The sequence below is a fragment of the Scyliorhinus torazame genome, chromosome 2 (assembly GCF_047496885.1).
Source record: "Scyliorhinus torazame isolate Kashiwa2021f chromosome 2, sScyTor2.1, whole genome shotgun sequence".
Taxonomy (NCBI): Eukaryota; Metazoa; Chordata; class Chondrichthyes; order Carcharhiniformes; family Scyliorhinidae; genus Scyliorhinus; species Scyliorhinus torazame.
In genome coordinates this window covers 336,785,826-336,805,908 of record NC_092708.1, presented here as the reverse complement: position 1 = coordinate 336,805,908, position 20,083 = coordinate 336,785,826, and the positions used below count along the sequence as shown (strand labels likewise).

General features: G+C 45.7%; 1 protein-coding gene across 12 annotated transcripts in view; it reads left to right on the top strand.

The window, feature by feature from the left end:
- mark3a (MAP/microtubule affinity-regulating kinase 3a) overlaps window positions 1-20,083 on the top strand; it is a 274,076-nt gene that overhangs the window by 99,691 nt on the left and 154,302 nt on the right. The gene's annotated exons all lie outside the window — the stretch shown is intronic.

Here is a 20,083-nt window from a genome sequence, read left to right as displayed (position 1 = left end):
CATCTCATAAAGATGCGGTGGGTTAAAATCTTGGCTGTGGTCTTTGCCGTGTTCGTTCTGGATGGGAATGCTTCCACCCATTTTGTCAACGTGTCTATCACCACGAGTACATATTTATAACCATTCCTGCAAGGGGGCAATGGTCCTATAAAATCAATCTGGAGGTTAGTCCAGGGGCCGTTAACGGGTCGGGTGTGACTAAGCTGAGCCTTTTTTGCGTACCTGTCCGGGTTGTTCTGGGCACAGATAAGGCAATTCTCAACGTAGTGAGTTACATTGTCTTTTAAACTCTGCCACCAACAGAGCTGCCTGAGGTGGGCTGTAGTGGGATCAATTCCCTGATGTCCATGACCGTCATGGATTAAACAACTCAGTTGATTCCTGTCCTGTTTAGGAACCACATAAAGGGTGTCTTTTAACACCACACCGTCATGTGTGGTCAGTGTATTCTTAAACCTATCAAAAGGTGCTGGGAATCTTCCTTTTAAAATCTCCCTGAGATTGCTATCCTGCTTCTGGGCCTGCACTAATTCCTCTATATTAGTCTGCGAAACCTAAACTGCTTTCACTGGTGCGCTTTCGGGGGGTGTCCAAAAATATCCATGCCTGGAACCTGCTTTAGCCAGTGCGTCGGCTTTTACATTTCCGGGGGGGGAGGAACGATGGTGACTACGAACTTTATCTATTCCAAAGGTCCTGTTCTGTGCTCTTTCTAAAATGTGACGGAGCAATGGGGCTGAGGGAAGGGGTTTTCCGTCTGCGGAAACAAATCCTCTTGCTTTCAACAGGGGTAGGAATTCCGTAAGGCTGTTGCAGACATAGAGGCAGTCTGTATATATGTCTGCTGGGCTGTGGAAGGAATCTGGGTGTTCCACTATGTATGCGATGGCCGCTAGTTCTGCGCGCCTAAGTGTCCTGGAAGTTTTATTGCTATTTCTTCTAGGGCGTGTCCCTGCGCGTCCTCTACGTAAATGGCGCATCCTGTTATGCGCTTCCCTTCTAATATTGTGGAAGATCCATCCACATATATCCTAATAGGTTTGCACGTGTCTGTGGGCTTGGGGCTCTGGGTTGAACTACCTATCTTTCTGGGGGGTGTTTTAGCAATAAAGGGGCCTGTGTTGTGGTGCGGGTAGATAATGTCACATTCATGGGGGGTCCCGTCCCTGCAAAAGAAGGGTCCATCTGGCTGCTCTTATCTGACTAACTGTACCGTCCTTGAGTCGTCCGTCCAGAAAAAGTTGGGTGGGGGTGTGTTCCGTCAGGATTGTGATGGGGTTTAGTCCGGTAATGTAAGAAAAATACTGTACTGCCCAAAAAACTGTGAGCAGGTGCCTTTCACAGGCTGAAGATCCCTGCTCCACAGCACCTAAAACTCTGGAGGCGTAAGCCACGGGCCTTAACTGTTCGTGCCGTTCCTGGAGGATCACGGCCGAAAGGGTGCGGTCTGTGCTTGCTACCTCTATAGCGTAAGAGGAAAGCGGGTCTGGAACTGTAGTGCGGGGGCTGCTATGAGTGCTCTTTTCAACGAGTCCACAGCATCCGTATGCTGCGGAAGCCATTCCCAGGGGGCTCCTTTCTTTAGGAGGTCTGAGAGGGGTGCTGCCTTGCTGGCGAAACCGTCACTGTGGTTTCGGCAGTAGCCAACCAGTCCTAAAAACGACCGGAGGGCTGAAAGGTTCTGGGGAAGGGCAATTTAGCAATCGAGTCAATCCTTTTGTGCTCGATCTCGCGTTTACCATGTGTGATAATTGTTCCCAAATATATCACCTTGTTTCGTCTACGTACTGGACCAGACATTCGGGGCGAGAAAATTTGGCTAAACCATTTGCCAGCTGTCGGTGGAAAATGGAGGGGGAGTTGTGGAATCCTTGTGGAAGGCATGTCCACGTGTACTGTTGGTTTTTAAAGGTGAAGGCAAATTTGTACTGGCATGCCTTTGCCAATGGAATGGACCAGAATCCATTACTGATATCCCAAACCGTAAAGTATCGGGAATTGAGTCCCTGCTTGAGCATGGTCTCGGGACTTGTGGCTACCGTGGGGGCTGCTGCGGGGGTGATTTTGTTGAATTCCCGGTAATCGATGGTCAGTCGCCATGATCCATCGGGCTTTCTCACTGGCCAAATCAGGGCATTATTAGTGGAGGCTACTGATCTAAGTACGCCCTGCTCTAATAAGCTGTCGATTACTTTTGCGATTTCTCCCTCTGCCTCGTGGGGAAATCCATATTGCTTTTGGGGTCTAGGGTCAGATCCTGTGATTTGTACTGAACCAGTCATCCGGCCACAGTCGTGTTTGTGGGTCGCGAATGCTGTCCTGTTCTTTTGTAACACTGCCCTAACCTGCTTGTCCGTGCTAATCGTAGTCGGGTTAAACCAAAATTCGCCTACTGCGCTAATTTTGTTTGCATATTCTCCTATGGGGAGCGCTGCGGGGGCTCTTGCAGATTTTGCCATTTTCCAGACACCCTGGTTGACTGGATCAAAGGATAGATTGTGAGAATTCATAAAGTCTATGCCCAAAATGTGTTCTTCTGTCTGGGGCAGGTCGACTAAAACTATGGGGTGCTTGGTGGTAATGTTGCCGATTTGAATGGGTACAGGGGCTGTGATGTGTCCCTGCTGTGAGTGGCCTGTAAAGCCGCTGAGGGTGATGGTGGCTGTAGTGGGCCACGTGTCCTTTTGAAACATGGTGGAGGAATTTATTGTGGTGCGGGACCCTCCTGTGTCCCAGAGAAACTCGACGGGCTGTCCCCGTATTTTTGCTGCAACTACTGGTCAGCCGCACCTATCCCAAAGGGTGTCGCAGACCCAACTGGGGAGCCCGAACACCGTCTGTCCGTTACGTTCAGTTCCGTCTGATCTGAACGGGTGCTCACACTATATGGGCTCAGTCTTATTCTTACTTGGAGTGCCCGTCTGCTGGGCTCTCTGTGGCTTTCGTGGGGCATTGCATTCTCTTGCAAAGTGTCCCTACTGTCCACAGTTGTAACACTCCTGTGACTTTTGTGGGGGGGCTGTTCTTGCCTTCATTTACCCATGCGGGGTTCTGGTGTGCCTTAACTGCGTGTATGTCTGCTTCTGCCTGCTGTTCTCCGGGATTTTTAACTGCGGGTTTGTTTTGTACAGACTGCTCCCAGTCGCGGGACAATCTTTTTACGACCCATTTCTCATTATGAGCCTCCTCTGAGGGATCATAATTCACGCAAGCTTTTTGTCCTGTTTCTGTGGCATGGGAGATAAGGGTGCGGGTCCATTTGGCCATGTTGTCGGAGGACAAATGGGTGCGGTCTAAGTCTCGAAAAACTGCTGCAAAATGGATCCACAGGCGTCCAGCAAACGCTGTGGGGTGCTCGATTTTCTTTTGCCTGCACGTATTGAGGCTATCTACAGGGTCACCCCGGTTATACCCGATCGCGTCTAGGACCGCGGTATGCATTTCTGCAAGGGTGCCTCCTCCTACATTCTGTGGGTCGGGAAGGGCTGCTACGACCGAAGGGCCTAGACTCAAAACTGTGAGCTTTACTTTCTCTTGCTCATCCAGGCCATACATGGTGGCCTGCTGCTTTACTCTGGCAAAGAAGTGGTGGGGGTCTGAGGTGGGGAGGAACGGTTTGATTTTATCGCACGTGTCCCGTAATTGGGTCACTGTTGAGGGGGTGGTGTACAGAAATTTCATGTCGTCCGATATGGCTGTGCTGTGGGTGGTGACTGGGTTCATTGGAGCCTGAACTATCTGCTCTGTGGGGGGTTGGGGTGCTTTTCTCTTCTGGAGCTTTCCCTGCACATATCTCTGCGCTGTCTCATTTAACTCTTCCCAATCAGGGCCGTCTTCCTCGTCTAACTGTGATCCAAAGGTTTCCTGGAATCCTTTTTGAAATGAAAGCAGAGATTGCAGTTCTGCAATCTGCTTCCGGCACTTTGTGTGGTCTACTGAGCTTTGTCTTTGCTCCGTGGTGGCAGCATGGAGTGCTCTTAACGCTGCCTTCAGGTCACTACACTGCCTCTGCAATGCCTCCACCTGCTTCTCGGTTTCCTCTCGTACCGGGACTGCACGTTGCCTGTCCTGATAGGCCTTTTCGTACTGGGACTGGAAGCTGCTTAAGTGCACCAGACAAGACTGGTGTACCCCCTTGGCATCATCTACCTCTCCGTCTTTTGCTGCCAACTTCCTCCTTAACTCTACGTTCTCTCTTTATACCTCACTGACATCGACCTTGCTCATTCGATGTATGCCTTCTATCTCTTTCCGGAGCGTCCTAACGACCTCCTCTGTGCCTCGCAATTGTGCCAAGCAGGACACGAATGCCATCGCCTTGCGAGCTTTTCCTAAGCTCTTCTTGTGAATCTCGCTCAGGTTCTCCCACCAAGTATGTCCTATACTCCCGGGACCTGTTTCCTCATTGTTACAGAATTCGCTCCAAAGGGGCCATCCTTTCCCTTTGAGGTACTTCCTGATTTCCTCTTCCCAAATGGGACACTGTCCTACTCTGCTGCTGCTGGCTGCTGCGACCACGAATTCTTCTGGGTTCATGAGGTGTTGCATTGCCTGCATTGCCATCTTTCCTATCTGAATGCTTTCTTAAAATTTGGAACAAGGGGTATTAAGCCGGTGCTGTAATTACGGGTACGGCTTTCGCTATTTTCCGGAATACAAACTCCCGACAGTTTTGTCGCAACAAACAAAATCTATCAGTTTACCTTATCGCCCTGTTAGTTACGCATGCATTTAACACCCTTCCGAATTATGAGGATTGATCAGAACTGCTTGAACACTTGTGGTTTTCTGTTCCCAATTGGATCTCTAATTCAAATTTTTGTGTTCTCCCGGAGTGGTGAAGCCACTTCTTGATCGGGTCCCGGCGGAGTCGCCAGTAATATGTTGCTAACTTTTGGTTGGTTCCATTGGCTCTGTTTTATAACCTTTGCTCTCGATTTGCCAGTTATCTTTATGATACCGCCACGAGGTTCAAGTTCAAGTAATGATCAATAACTCAATTAGTAAGATTCAAATCAAAGCACATTTATTTACACACAGTCAAATCTACTCATGCATGAACACTACTTTCTAAGCTACTTCTACAACTAACAGGCCTATACTTAGCTTAGGACTGGCCCACCAGGTGAGGGGAACAAATGGCCTTTCGTTCGGGTTCTGAGTCTGCGGGATTCAAAAGCTGGTATGGACTGGTAACTAGGAGCACCTATCTCATAGCGAGCGTTGACTTGAGACTTACGGTCTTTTGGCGGCAGCTGAACAGGTCACGGTCAAAGGTTGGTTCGCGTTGCTGAGTGACCCTGTCAAGAAGGACGATTTGAACTTGGGGGCTTTACTTTATAGTCCCCAGGGCTTCCCGCCTTTCGGGGCGGACCCCGTACCTGGTTTCAAGTGATTGGACTTCGTTCCAATCGCTTGGTTCGATTTCTCCAATACTGGAGAGGTTCCCTGATCGATGGGCGGTCTTTAGGTGTCCGTTAACCTCTTTTGTGTCGGCTCCTGCTGGCGGCAAGGAGTCTGGCTTGGCCTTGTTTATCTCAAATGTTTTGATTGTTCCCGGGGATCGCTCATTAGTATGTAGGTGGCTGCTACATTATTATGCAAATGGCTGCTTGTATTGATGCTGTCTGGGCTTTTGCAGAGTTTAATACACAGTAAACTTGCACCTGCTAGTTTCTGCCTCTGTTGGCTGAATTTCCCTTCAGCCTTTGCTGTTCTCCATTTTACGTTGGGAGTTGGCCAACCCAGGTGGCTACAGGACAATGGCTCTTTCAGAGGCTCTGAAGTTTTGGGGAGTGGAGATGGTCACACGCAGTACCTTACAGACAGAGACTAAAAGCAGACTGTTAGATTTGGCAAAAAACATTGCAGTTAACATTACCTGACAAACTGCAAATAGATGAGGTCATTATGGTGGTGGCTAAGCATTTAAAGTTGCCTGAGATACAGTTTGACTCATTGGAAATGGCAAAAATTTAGTTACAAATGAAACAAATGGCACATGAGAAAGCAGCTTGAATACGAAAGAGAGAGAAAAGAAAGAGAAAGAGCGAGAAGAAAAAGAAAAGGAGAGATAAGAAAGTAGAAAAGAAAGAATAGCCCTAGCAGAACATAAAGAAAGAGAAAGGGAGATACAGATCAGGGAAAAAGATAAAGCGAGAGAGTTTGAACTTCAGAAAATGGCCATGAAACATGACAATCAGTTAAAATTGGCAGACGTAAAGGGAAACGTACAGTTGTATGATAGTGAAGAGGATAGTGAGAAAGAGCGTCAAAGTCGAAGGCGTGGTGGGGATCTATTTAAATATTTCCAAGCATTGCCAAGGTTTGATGAGAAGGAGGTAGAAGCCTTTTTCATTTAATTTGAGAAGGTGGCTAAACAAATGAAATGGCCACAGGACATGTGGGTATTACTGATTCAAACAAAGCTGATAGGTAGGGCTAGTGAAGTGTTTGCATCATTACCAGAGGAGGTATCTGGGACGTATGAGGAGGTGAAAACATTCATCTTAGGTGCATATGAACTAGTGCCTGAAGCCTACAGACAAAGGTTTAGAAATTTAAGGAAAGAATTTGGTCAAACATACATGGAGTTTGAAAGGCTCAAACAGAGTAATTTTGATAGGTGGATAAGGGCTTTGAAAATAGACCAAACCTATGAAGCTCTCAGAGAAATTATACTTTTGGAGGAGTTAAAAAATTCAATTCCTGATGTAGTGAGAACTCATGTGGAAGAGCAGAGGGTTAAAACTGCGATGTTAGCAGCAGAAATGGTAGATGATTATGAATTAGTTCATAAATCAAAGCTTGGTTTCCAACATCAGTTTCAGCCTGTGAGGGATAGAAACTGGGGACATGAGAAATACTCAAGTGGTAAAGGTAAAGGTGATCTGATGGGAGATAATAAGGAGAGTGAACTTTAGATTTTTTTTTAAATCCAGGAGGGTGGAAAAGAAATGAAAAGTTTCAAATGTTTTCACTGTAATAAACTAGGCCATGTAAAGTCACAGTGTTGGTGGTTGAAGAAAAGCACTGGGAAGGCTGACGTGGTAAAACAGGATAAGACAGTGGGGCTTGTTAAAGTGGTAAAGGAAAGCCCAAGTGAAGCGAAGGAGGTGCAAAAGATTATACAGCCTGATCAAGAGGTGATTGATAAGAAGGTGCCAGATCTCTTTAAAGAATTTGCTTGTGTCTGTAAAGTTTACTCATGTGTATCAGGAGGAGCAGGTAAAGAAGTCACAATTTTAAGAGATACGGGAGCTAGTCAATCTTTAATGGTAAGAGATGAGGAGTTCTGTAGTTTGGGAAGAATGTTGCCAGAAAAGGTGGTAATATGTGGAATTCAGGGTGAGAGGAGTAGTGTTCCATTATTGGAAAGTCCAGTGAAGAGTGGTGAAGTGATAGTAGGAGTAATAGAGAAACTATCTTGTCCAGGAATGCAGTTTTATCTTGGGTAATGATATAGCTGGATCGCAGGTGGGAGTGATGCCTACTGTGGTTGATAAACCAGTGGAAAATCTGAAGTGTTGAAGGATGAATGTCCTGGGATTTTTCCGGATTGTGTAGTAACAAGGTCGCAAAGTCACAGGTTAAGACAAGAGGAGAAATCAAAGAGTGAAGATGACGTTGAAGTGCAGAATCAGAAACGATTTTTGATCAGATGGTTGGAAAAGAACAGGTGGAGGATGAGGCAGATATTTTTAGTTCAGCAAATTGGCCGAGTTACAACAGAAAGATATAGAAATAAAACGGATGTCTCAAAAAGCATACACAGAAGAGGAATCTGCGTGTATACCAGAGTTATTACCGTAAAAGTGATGTCTTGTTGAGAAAATGGAGACCTTTACATATGCAGGCGGATGAAAAGTGGGCCGAAGTTCATCTAAGTAGTATTGCCGGTAGGGTATAGAAAGGAGGTGTTGCGGGTTGCACATGAGGTACAAGTGGGAGATCATTTGGGAATAAGGAAAACTCAAGCTAAAATCCAGAAACATTTTTATTGGCCAGGACTACATAAAGATGTCATTAAATTTTGTCAATCATGCCACACATGTCAAGTGATAGGGAAACCTCAGGCAGTGATAAAACCAGTGCCCTTAATACCCATTCCAGCATTTAAAGAACCTTTTCCAAGGGTTCTAATTGATTGCGTAGAACCGCTTCCTAAAACAAAAAATGTGAATCAATATCTTTTTACAATAATGGATGTGTCTACTAGGTTTCCAGAGGCCATTCCAGTACGTAGTATTACAGCTAAAAAGATTGTGGAGGAGTTACTTAAATTCTTTACTAGATATGGACTACCCACAGAAATACAATCGGATCAAGGATCAAATTTTACCTCGAGGTTATTCAAAGAAGTCATGAACAGCTTAGGAATAAAACAATTTAAATCAACTGCGTACCATCCAGAATCGCAGGGAGCGTTAGAAAGGTGGCATCAGACATTAAAGACAATGTTGAGGGCTTATTGTCAAAATTATCCAGAGGATTGGGATAAAGGAATTCCATTCGTACTGTTTGCAATTAGGGATGCACCTATTGAGTCAACCAAATTTTAGTAATTTTGACCTAATTTTTGGTCATGAGGTAAGAGGAGCACTTAAATTGATGAAAGAAAAATTGGTGAGTGAGAAATCAGAAATTACATTATTGGATTAAGTGTCAAATTTTAGGGAACGATTAAATAGAGCAGGTGAATTGGCTAGACAACATTTAAAAGTTGCACAACATGTGATGAAACAGGTAGCGGACAAGTAATCCAAAGTTCGTAGTTTTGTCAGTGGGGATAAAGTTTTAGTGTTGTTACCAATGGTAGGTGAACCTTTAAAAGTAAGGTTTTGTGGGCCTTATCAGATTGAAAGACAATTAAGTGATGTGAATTATGTGGTTAAAAACACCAGAAAGAAGGAAGACTCACCAAGTGTGTCATGTGAATATGTTTAAAAGGTACTTTGAAAGGGAAGGAGCAGAAAAGGAGGTTTAAATGATTCTAACTCAAAGTGACGAACCAAATCCAGATGACTGTGAATTTGACATACCTCAATTTAAATTGGAAAATGAAGATGTTCTTAAAAATTGGGATAAATTGTTGAGTTACCTTCCAGAGGAAAAACAAACTGACCTGAAAGAGTTATTGATATCACGTGGGCAAGTTTGTAGAGATAAATTGGGAAGTACTAAAATGGCTATACATGATGTAGATGTGGGAAATGCTGTTCCAATCAAACAACGTCCATATAGACGTAACCCTTTAAAATTGGCACAGGTTTTAGAGATTGAGAGTATGCTTAAAGATGGCATAATTGAAGTGGGTTGCAGCCAATGGAGTTCACCCATAGTGATGGTACCAAAACCACAACGGTTGTGTGTGGACTATAGAAAGGTTAATGCAGTTACAAGAAAGGGCTCTTATCCTATCCCACGTTTGGAGGATTGCATTGAGAAAGTGGGACAATCAGCTTTTATTTACAAACTGGATTTCCGTAAAGGCTACTGGCAGGTACCTTTATCCGAAAGTGAGAAGGAGATTTCAGCTTTTGTGACTCCAGATGGTATATACCAATTCAAAATTATGCCATTTGGCATGAAAAACGTCCCAGCCACATTTGAACGGTTAACTAACAAAGTTGTTTCAGGATTACCCAATTATGCGGTATACATGGACGATCTGGTAATTTTCAGCCAGACATGGAAAGAACATTTAAAACATCTGATGGAGTTATTCGATCGACTTCAGAAGGCGGATTTGGTGATAAACCTAGGCAAAAGTGAATTTGGAAAAGCCCAAGTCACTTTCCTTGGTCATACAATCGGACAGGGTTGAATGGTCACACGGGATGTGAAACCAACAGTTATTGAGGAGTTTCCGATACCCTCAAGACGAAGGGAAATAATGCGATTTCTTGGCATGAGTGGATTTGATCGAACATTGGTGAAAAGTTTTTGTAGCATGGTTGCTCCACTGATAGACTTGCTGAAGAAACGCCAAAAATTTCAGTGGACAGCGGACTTTCAACAGGCATTTGACTGCCTGAAAGCTGTGATAACCAATGCTCCTGTGTGGGAGAATTACAAGGGACTCTGTGATCAGATTGAACTAAAGTATCTGTCTTTAAAGAGAAATGCCAAGGCGTAGCGAAATGGATGGATCGTGCAGAGACTTTCTTGTTCAAAGAGACTGTCAATCGGGAAGGATTTCAGTTGGAGGAAAAAGAACAAAAAAAAAATAGACTATGTTATTGGGCGCAATTCTCCCATCGGGAGACTAAGTCCCGGCGGCGGAGTGAAAACCGGAGTGTTTCACTCCGGCGTCAGAGGTCGCTCCCAGCCCCCTATTCTCCCGTCCCTGGGGGGCTAGGAGCGACGCCGTGTCATTAACGCGTGCCGGGCCTTGCCGCCGCATAAAAGCGGCACCGCGTAAATGACACAGCCAGCGCCGCGTAAATGACATCATCCACGCATGCGCGGTTGCCATCCTCCCCACGGCCGCCCCGCAAGAAGATGTCAGAAGGATCTTGCGGGGCGGCGGAGGAAAGGAGGTCCTCCTTCAGAGAGGCCCGCCCACCGATCGCGGGCCAGACCCCTTTTGAGTTCCCCCCCTCCTCCCGCCCGGTGCAGGACCCCCCCCCCCCCCCCAGCGTTCCCGCGCTGTTCCCGCTGGCAGCGACCAGGTGTGGCCGGTGGGAACCTGTCGTGTTGGGCAGGCCGCTCGGCCCATCCGGGACGGAGAATCGCCGCTTGCCCATTACAAACGGTGAGCGGTGATTCTCCGAACGGCCAGCCGCGATTCTCGCCGCGCTGGTTTGGGGGGGGAGAATCACGTGCGGGTGCTGGGGCGGCGTGGCGGGACTCGCGCGGCGCCCCGGCGATTCTCCCACCCGCCATGGGGGGCGGAGGGAGAGAATTCCGCCCATTATGCCTGTTTGCGTGTGTTGTTTTTTGAAACAAAAAAGTATATTTACTGTGCATTTCTTAAAGGATAGTGAAAAGGTGAAAAATGAAACCATCTTTAAGTTGATGGTTTTGGGGTTTTTTTCTTGGGGGGGGCGGGGGGAGGTGCCATGAGAGAGTACCTTTAAGAAATGGGTGTTTAAGAAATGTACCTTTAAAAAATGGGTATTTATCAGTGATGTCAGAGTGTGGGTGGAGCTGGGCTTTGTCAGCTTTTTACTTTCATTTTATGTTTGCTGCAGGATGTGTTTTAGTTTCGTTCTCAGAGCTGGATAGCTGCAGTCACATCCAGAAGGGGGTATTAGTCTCTCTCTCTCTCTGTAATCTAGAAACTATAAATCGATCCTTTAGTGATTTAAAACTAATAACTGCTCTTAGTAGTGACTTTAACCTGATGTGTTTCTGTTTTAAATTTCTTTTTTAAGTCTTATGGATGTTAAAAGAACAGCTAAAGGATTACTTAGTGCTGTATTCTTTGGGGGTTGTATTTGAATTAATGGTTACTAAGATGTTCACTGAATGTTTTAAAAGGGTTAACTTGATTTCATAGAATAAACATTGTTTTGTTTTTTAAAATACTTTTCCATTTCTGCTGTACCATACCTGCAGAGTGGGCTGTGCGCTCCTCATACCACAATCTATTAAAAGTTGTGGGTCAGGTGAACTCCATGATACACTTTGGGGTTATCTAGACCCTGGCCCATAACACTCACTGCCACTGCGCTGTTGATGTTTTTAACTCTGTTTTCAATTGGGGCTGCACGGTGGCTCAGTGGTTAGCATTGTAGTCTCAAGGCGCCGAGGTCCCAGGTTCGATCCCGGCTCTGGGTCACTGTCCATGTGGAGTTTGCACATTCTCCCTGTATTTGCGTAGGTTTCGCCCCCACACCACAAAGATATGCAAGGTAGGTGGATTGAACACGCTAAATTGCCCCTTAATTGGAAAAATGAATTGGGTACTCTAAATTCATTTAAACAAAACTCAGTTTTCAATTTGCCTCATTATCTCTGATGCTAATAATGTAAACGCTAAACCAAAGTTTATTATTGTCAAAAACGTTGTTCATATGAACAAATTTAAAATTTCTAAGAGTAAAATTATGATTAGTTCTTTTTGTGTCAGGAAACATAGAGCCGCGACATCGTATTGGTGCCTTTCCAGTGATTTGTTTTTTGTTTAAGTGTAATATTATATTTCAGTTTTTCATGTCCTCCATGCAAACTAGATCTTTAAAATGTTTAAATTCTTTCATCTCTTCTCCCTTCCTTATCTCTTTATTCTCCTGCCCAACAACTTTGAGTATGAGCTAAAATTGAGTCCAACTAATTTGGCCATTTGTTAGAATTAGAGTGGGTCTTTTTTGATCATATTCACATTTCAGTAGATGGTTGCAGATTCTGCAAATGAAAGATATTCTGTTGACGCCCAAATTAATTTAAAATGTACTTAACTATACTGGAGATGGGGGTAGTTTCTGCGGAAGTCTAGCCTAACCACGTGCAGACATTTCTAGCCACAAAGGCCTTTCAGTTTGTTTCAAGATGCTGTTTTCCTTTTTTTGACTGAGCTTTACATTTGACATCTAGATATTTGGAATTTAAATTACTGGATTATAATAGTATGCTCCTAATTCTGAACACTTGAAAGTTACTTAAAGTTTCTGTAGTGCTATTTTTATCACTCATAAATTGCAAATGACAACAATTGCTCTATTTGATGTGATTTATTTAAATGGTAATGTCTAAAATATAAGTTTAGGCTTAATTATGCATAGTTTAAATATTGAATCTCCTGGAGGTCCATATAAAGTGTTTTTTACTTTTCCTCTGAAGGTGTTTTTAATCTATATTCTTTGTGTGTAAAATGTTCAAAAACCTTGCCTTTGCTTCGCTGAGGCAACACATTGGTAATGCAAGTCACAGAACAAAGCTGTGGTACAGCAGCATTCATAAACCACAGCCTCCGCCCTTTCTGTTAATCTTGACATTTCCTCCACATTTGCAGTTGAAACTTTTTTTCTAATTCTAAATAACTTGGGCAGTGTTCGTTAATCATTTTTAATCAAATTGAATTGTGAAAGAGTGCTATGTATAATATATGTTGAATGTTTAACTTTACTATAAGCTTATAGAAGTTAATTTTAACCATTGCACGAGAAACCTGTTTTGAACTGCATATGAGCCCGAAATGCTAGCTTTAAATAATTGAGCATTTTTGAGTCTTAACGCAAAACCCACCCCTCCCGGGGTTAAGTCCAGGGACTAATTGTTGCAGGTCTTTTTTTGTTTGATTCGTCTTTCATGGGTGTATATGTCATCGTTTTTACATTTGGTACTGTTAATGGTTTAGATCCCCATTTAATGCTTGCTACATTTACTTTTCAGAAACTGGGCCCCTTAAACCAACAGTAGAATTGCAATCAATAAAAATGTTGCAGCAGGCAGAGAAATACCTCTTAATTTTTTTTTCTAATCATTTGATGGTCAAATCCAAATTTCATCATTGTCAGCTGATTATGATGTATTAATTTGAGTTGGTACAGTCATTTACCACATTGTCTGGTAGATGCTAATGTTGTAGTTGTACTGGAACAGCCTGACCCCAGGGTGTTGCTAGTTCTGGAGTATTAATCTTCACTATTATAGCTGTGATGTTGTTTGGACCTACAGCATTGGCTGTATTCCAGTGCTTCCCAAACATTTTCCTGGTGTAAGCCCATTTTAATGCCTCACTTTGTATGACCCCAAGTGAAAATTTGGTGGTGGTGAGAGGTGTTGAGTGGGGGTAGGAATGGTGAGGATTTACTTGCTGAGCTGGGGAAAGGGCGGGGGGTCTTTTATTTACTGATATGGTGGGGGGGGGCAGTTTCAGTCGTCGTGGGGTGGGAGTGGGAGCTTTAGTTGTTGGGTGGGAGTTAGTTGCTGGGTGGGAGCTTTAGTTGTTGGGTGGGAGCTTTAGTTGTTGGGTGGGAGCTTTAGTTGTTGGGTGGGAGCTTTAGTTGTTGGGTGGGAGCTTTAGTTGTTGGGTGGGAGCTTCAGTTGTTGGGTGGGAGCTTCAGTTGTTGGGTGGGAGCTTCAGTTGTTGGAGTGGGGGAGGGGGCAGCTTCAGTTGTTGGAGTGGGGGAGGGGTGAAGCTTCAGTTGTTGGAGTAGGGGAGGAGGTAGCTTCAGTTGTTGGAGTGGGGGAGGGGTGAAGCTTCAGTTGTTGGAGTGGGGGAGGGGGTAGCTTCAGTTGTTGGAGTGGGGGAGGAGGTAGCTTCAGTTGTTGGAGTGGGGGAGGGGTGAAGCTTCAGTTGTTGGAGTGGGGGAGGGGGGTAGCTTCAGTTGTTGGAGTGGGGGAGGAGGTAGCTTCAGTTGTTGGAGTAGGGGAGGGGGAAGCTTCAGTTGTTGGAGTGGGGGAGGGGTGAAGCTTCAGTTGTTGGAGTGGGGGAGGGGGGTAGTTTCAGTTGTTGGAGTGGGGGAGGAGGTAGCTTCAGTTGTTGGAGTGGGGGAGGGGGAAGCTTCAGTTGTTGGCGTGGGGAGGGGCGAAGCTTCAGTTGTTGGCATGGGGAGGGGCAAAGCTTCAGTTGTTGGAGTGGGGGAGGGGGTAGCTTCAGTTGTTGGAGTGGGGGAGGGGTGAAGCTTCAGTTGTTGGAGATGGGGAGGAGGTAGCTTCAGTTGTTGGAGTGGGGGAGGAGGTAGCTTCAGTTGTTGGAGTGGGGGAGGGGGTAGCTTCAGTTGTTGGAGTAGGGGAGGGGTGAAGCTTCAGTTGTTGGAGTAGGGGAGGGGCAAAGCTTCAGTTGTTGGAGTGGGGGAGGGGGTAGCTTCAGTTGTTGGAGTGGGGGAGGGGTGAAGCTTCAGTTGTTGGAGTAGGGGAGGAGGTAGCTTCAGTTGTTGGAGTAGGGGAGGAGGTAGCTTCAGTTGTTGGAGTGGGGGAAGAGGTAGCTTCAGTTGTTGGAGTGGGGGAGGGGGTAGCTTCAGTTGTTGGAGTGGGGGAGGGGTGAAGCTTCAGTTGTTGGAGTAGGGGAGGAGGTAGCTTCAGTTGTTGGAGTGGGGGAGGGGGGTAGCTTCAGTTGTTGGAGTGGGGGAGGGGGGTAGCTTCAGTTGTTGGAGTGGGGGAGGGGGGAAGCTTCAGTTGTTGGAGTGGGGGAGGGGGAAGCTTCAGTTGTTGGAGTGGGGGAGGAGGTAGCTTCAGTTGTTGGAGTGGGGGAGGGGGGTAGCTTCAGTTGTTGGAGTGGGGGAGGGGGTAGCTTCAGTTGTTGGAATGGGGGAGGGGCGAAGCTTCAGTTGTTGGAGTGGGGGAATGGGAGGTTTCAGTTGAAAGCAGACCTATCAGTTCAAAGACTTTATTCAGAGTAACAATTGGGCCACAGAGTAGACCATTAGGCCATGTCCACGAATAAAAAAACATGAAGACCTAAAGGGACCTCGCAGTCATCTGGGAAGCCCTGCTGTATCCAGTATCTTGGATCATTGTGGCGTGAATCTACTTCGCAAAAAAACTGGCATCTATGATGCCCTGGAATCTTTGGTGGACGCTAAGATGGATCATCCTCTTGGCACTCCTTTTTGTTTTATAAATTTAGAGTACCCAATTATTTTTTTTCCAAATAAGGGGCAGTTTAGCATGGCCAGCACAGGGGTAAATCGCTGGCTTTGAAAGCAGGCCAAGGCAGGCCAGCAGCATGGTTCAATTTCTGTACCAGTCTCCCCGAACAGGTGCTGGAATGTGGCGACTAGGGGCTTTTCACAGTAACTTCATTTGAAGCCTACTTGTGACAAGCGATTTTCATTTTTCATTTCATCTTTGGGTTGTGGGGGTGAAACCCAGCAGACACGAGGAGAATGTGCAAACTCCACATTGGCAGTGACCCAGGGCCGGGATTCAAACCCAGTCCTCAGCGCCATAGTCCCAGTGCTAACCTGTGTACCACGTGCCACCCCTCTCTTGGCACTTCAGGTTGAAGATCATTGGAAACGCTTCAGCCTTGGTTCATGCATGCTGGGAACACCTATTATTGAGGATGATGAAGTTTTTGGAACTTCCTCCTCCGGTTATTTGTTCACCACCTTGAGGCGGTTCAAACATGGATAAACGAGCTGTACTCGAGAGGTGAGGTGAGTGACGATCCTTGACGTATAGATAGCATTTATAAGATATAGGAGCAGAAGTTGGCCATTTGGCCCATCAAGTCTGCTCTGCCATTCAATAAGATCATGGCTGATCTGATATAATCCTCTAGTCCACTTTCCTGCCGTATCCCCACAACCGTTGATTCTTTTATTGATCAAAAATCTGTCTATCTCAGCCTTGAACATACTTAACAACCCAGCCTCTACAACTCTCTGCAGTAAGAATTCCACAGATTCACTACTCGGAGAGAAGAAATTCCTTCTTATCTCTGTTTTAAATGGGCGACCCCTTACTCTGAGATTATGCCTCTGGTCTTAGACTCCCACAAGAGGAAACAGCGTCTGAGCATCTACCCTGACAAGCCCCCTGAGAATACTACATGTCTCAATAAGGTCACCTCTTATTCCTCTAAACTCCAATGCGTACAGGCCTAATCTACTTAACCTCACCTCTTCAGAAAGCCCCTTCATACCTGCATCAACCTAATGAACCTTCTCTGGACTGCCTCCAATTCTGATATATCTTTCCAAGGGGGCATAAACTGTTCACAGTATTCCAGGTTTTTAATTGTTGAAAATTGATTTACGGAATGTGGGTATCGCTGGTGCGGCCAGCATGTATTGCCCATCCCTAGTTGCGCTTCAGGTGGTGGTGAGTTGCCTTTTTTTTTTAAATTTAGAGTACCCAATTATTTTTCTTTTCCACTTAAGGGGCAATTTAGAGTGGCTAATCCACCTAGCCTGCACATCTTTGGGTTGTGCCCTTGCGCACCATTCGCTGAAGGTAAGCATGCAGTTGCAGCAGGTGGTAAAGAAGGCTAATGGTATGTTGGCTTTCATTGCAAAAGGTTTCGAGTATAGAAGCAGGGATGTGTTGCTACAATTGTACAAGGCCTTGGTGAGGCCACACTTGGAGTATTGTGTGCAGTTTTGGTCTCCTTCTCTGAGGAAGGATGTTCTTGCTCTCGAGGGAGTGCAGCGAAGGTTTACCAGACTGAGTCCAGGGATAGCGGGACTGTCATATGAGGAGAGATTGAGTAGGTTGGGATTGTTCTCGCTGGAGTTCAGAAGAATGAGGGGGGTCTCATAGAGATGTATAAAATTCTAACAGGACTAGACAGGGTAGATGCAGGGAAGATGTTACCAATGATGGGTGTGTCCGGAACCAGGGGTCACAGCCTGAGGATTCAGGGTAAATCATTTCGGACGGAGATAAGGAGACATTTCTCCACACAGAGTGGTGAGCCTGTGGAATTCATTACCTCAGGAAGTAGTTGATGCTAAAACTTTGAATATATTCAAGAGGTGGCTAGATATAGCACTTGGGGAGAATGGGATCAAAGGCTATGGGGAGAAAGCAGGATTAGGCTATTGAGTTGAATGATCGTGATGAATGGTGGAGCAGGCTCGAAGGGCCAAAAGGCCTCCTCCTGCTCCTATCTTCTATGTATGTATCTATGTAAACCGCGCAGACACGGGGAGAAAATGCAAACTCCACACGGACAGTGACCCAGGGCCGGGAGTCGATCCCGGGTCCTCTGCTCCGTAATCCCAGTGCTAACCACTGCACCACGAGCCGCCCGAGTTGCCTTCTTGAACAGCTACAGTCCTTGAGGTGTCATTTAACTATAGTTTTAGCAGGGCTTCCTATTTTTATACTCCATTCCCTTTAAAATAAAGACCCAACATTCCATTTGCCTTCCCAATTACCTGCTGAACTTGCATGCCAGCTTTTTGTGATTTATGTTTGAGGGCTCCCAAATCTCTCTGTCTTGCAGTTTTCGGCAGTCTTTGTCCATTTAAATAATCAGCTCCTTTATTCTTCCTACCTGAGTGCATAACTTCATTATTCTTTCTACCATCTAACTTCACATTTTCCCACATTATATTCCATCTGCCAATTTTCCGCCCGTTCACATAACCTGTCGATATCCCTCTGTAGACTCTGTGTCATCCTCACCACTTGCCTTCCCACCTATTTTTGTGTCATCCGCAAACTTGACGATCGTATATTCACTTTTATGGCCCTCCAGCTACGATTGATGTCGATGTCAGTGGGCATCTCTGGAAACAGCCCATAGAGCTCTGAGTCATGGATCACAGGCAGACACGGGGAGAACGTGCAGACTCCACACAGACAGTGACCCAAGCTGGGAATCGAACCTGGGACCCTGAAGTAACAGTGCAAACGATTGTTTATTCTATTGAACTATCACTGTAGCTCTCCCAATCATTGTTCAATTTTTTCTTTTTCAGCATTTAAAACAAACTAGGTGAAACATAAAACCTTTTTAAAGGAAAAAAATAACGGTGACATTTTTCAATGGTACATCCCCAAAATGAATGGGTTACTTGAAAATGTAAAATTACTGAGAACACTGGTCAAGTTGAAACAAGTATGAAATCTAATAGTGTAATTACATCACCTGGATATTGTACAATGCAGTTCCTGTTTCATGCTATCAAGAATTTCTATTGCTGTGGTTGTCTTGTGAGGGGAAAAAACTAAAAGGGGATATAGGCTGCTTTTCAAGTAATGTAGGTGCATCAATGAAAAAATAGTTTGCACAGTTTCTGTAAAGAATTTTATTGTTGATTGGATCCAGTTGTTTCCAATGAAAACTATTAATTCTGTTAACATTGGTATTTACCACATCATAATCATTATTAAGTCCTTTACGGAATGCATGTACTTTTAACACTAACCATAGCTGTATGTCATTTAAAGTGAAGGTTGGAATTTTAGCCCTCGTGAGGTTCTATCTCAGATTTTCAGTCTTGCTGTCATTAAATCCCTCTATTCTTTCAGTGTAAAATCTGCTTTTTATGCCTCAGGTCAGACCTCCAAATTCAAGATCAGCTTGTTCCAATTTTACGTGTAAGGTGGCTTCACTGTTGGTTTCTGCACTGACTTGACTAGGGCACATGCATTATATCTCAAATGTGTTCCCGTAGCAGAAATGAAAATAAATTTTCCCCAAACATAAACTTGTTCAACAGATATTTTAATAAAGTTTGTCTTTTGGTATTTAAAATGCTTGGTTCTAAGAAGAGCATTTCACTGAATTGTTGCATTAAATGGTTGTTTGTGGAATCAGAAGGGATAATACACCAGCATACATAATATACCAATAACTTGAGGAGAAAGGAGTTTGCCAACTAGTATTATTTTACAGTGCTGGGGAGAAATGAAGCTGACCCTTGTCATGGATCTTCATGCTGATTATTAATTCAAATTGTGTAATTTGACAGGGTTTAAACATTCCAAAATGTTTACAAAATGTAACCCATATTAGAATGGAGTCTGGTATCAGGTCGGTTGTGTAAGTGGGGAAAACAGATGGCTAGGTGGGTCTCCAGTGCCAAAGGGAGAATCAAAACAAGTTGGGCGGGATTCTCCAACCCCGTGCAGGCGGCGTTCTCCAACCCTCGCCGGGAAGCGGCGTAAATCCCGCCCGGCCACCCCGCGATATTCTCCGGCCCCCCCCAAAATCCTGTCGACGTGAATCGCGCTGCGTAAATCAAACCACCTATTTAACAGCGTCAACCAATCGTGCTAGTTGACGCCGGCCAGCGCGGAGGTAGGGGTCGGCGTGGGTTGGCCGCCGGAGAAGTGACGGCACGGCCGCAGGTGGTGGTGGGGGAGCCGTTGGGAGTGTGCGTGTCAGAGGGGGAGGGGCTGGGAGGGCTGCGGAGGAGATGGGGGGGGGGGGGGGGTTTGGGGAGGGTGCGTGATGGAGAGGGTGCGTGATGGAGAGGGTGCGTGATGGAGAGGGTATGTGCCGGGAGGAGAGGGATGTGGGTTGGGGAGTGTGCGTGCCGGGGGGGGGGGGGGGGGGGGGGGACGTTGGGGAGGGTGCGTGCCGGGGAGGAGAGGGGGGGGGGGGGGTTGGGGAGGGTGCTGTGTGTGTGGGGGGGGTCCGCCTTGCAACAGTCGCGACCATGCAACCCATGGCACCTGGCTGCGGGGGGGGGGGGGGGGGGGGGGTGTATGGCCAATGATGACATGTCATCAATTC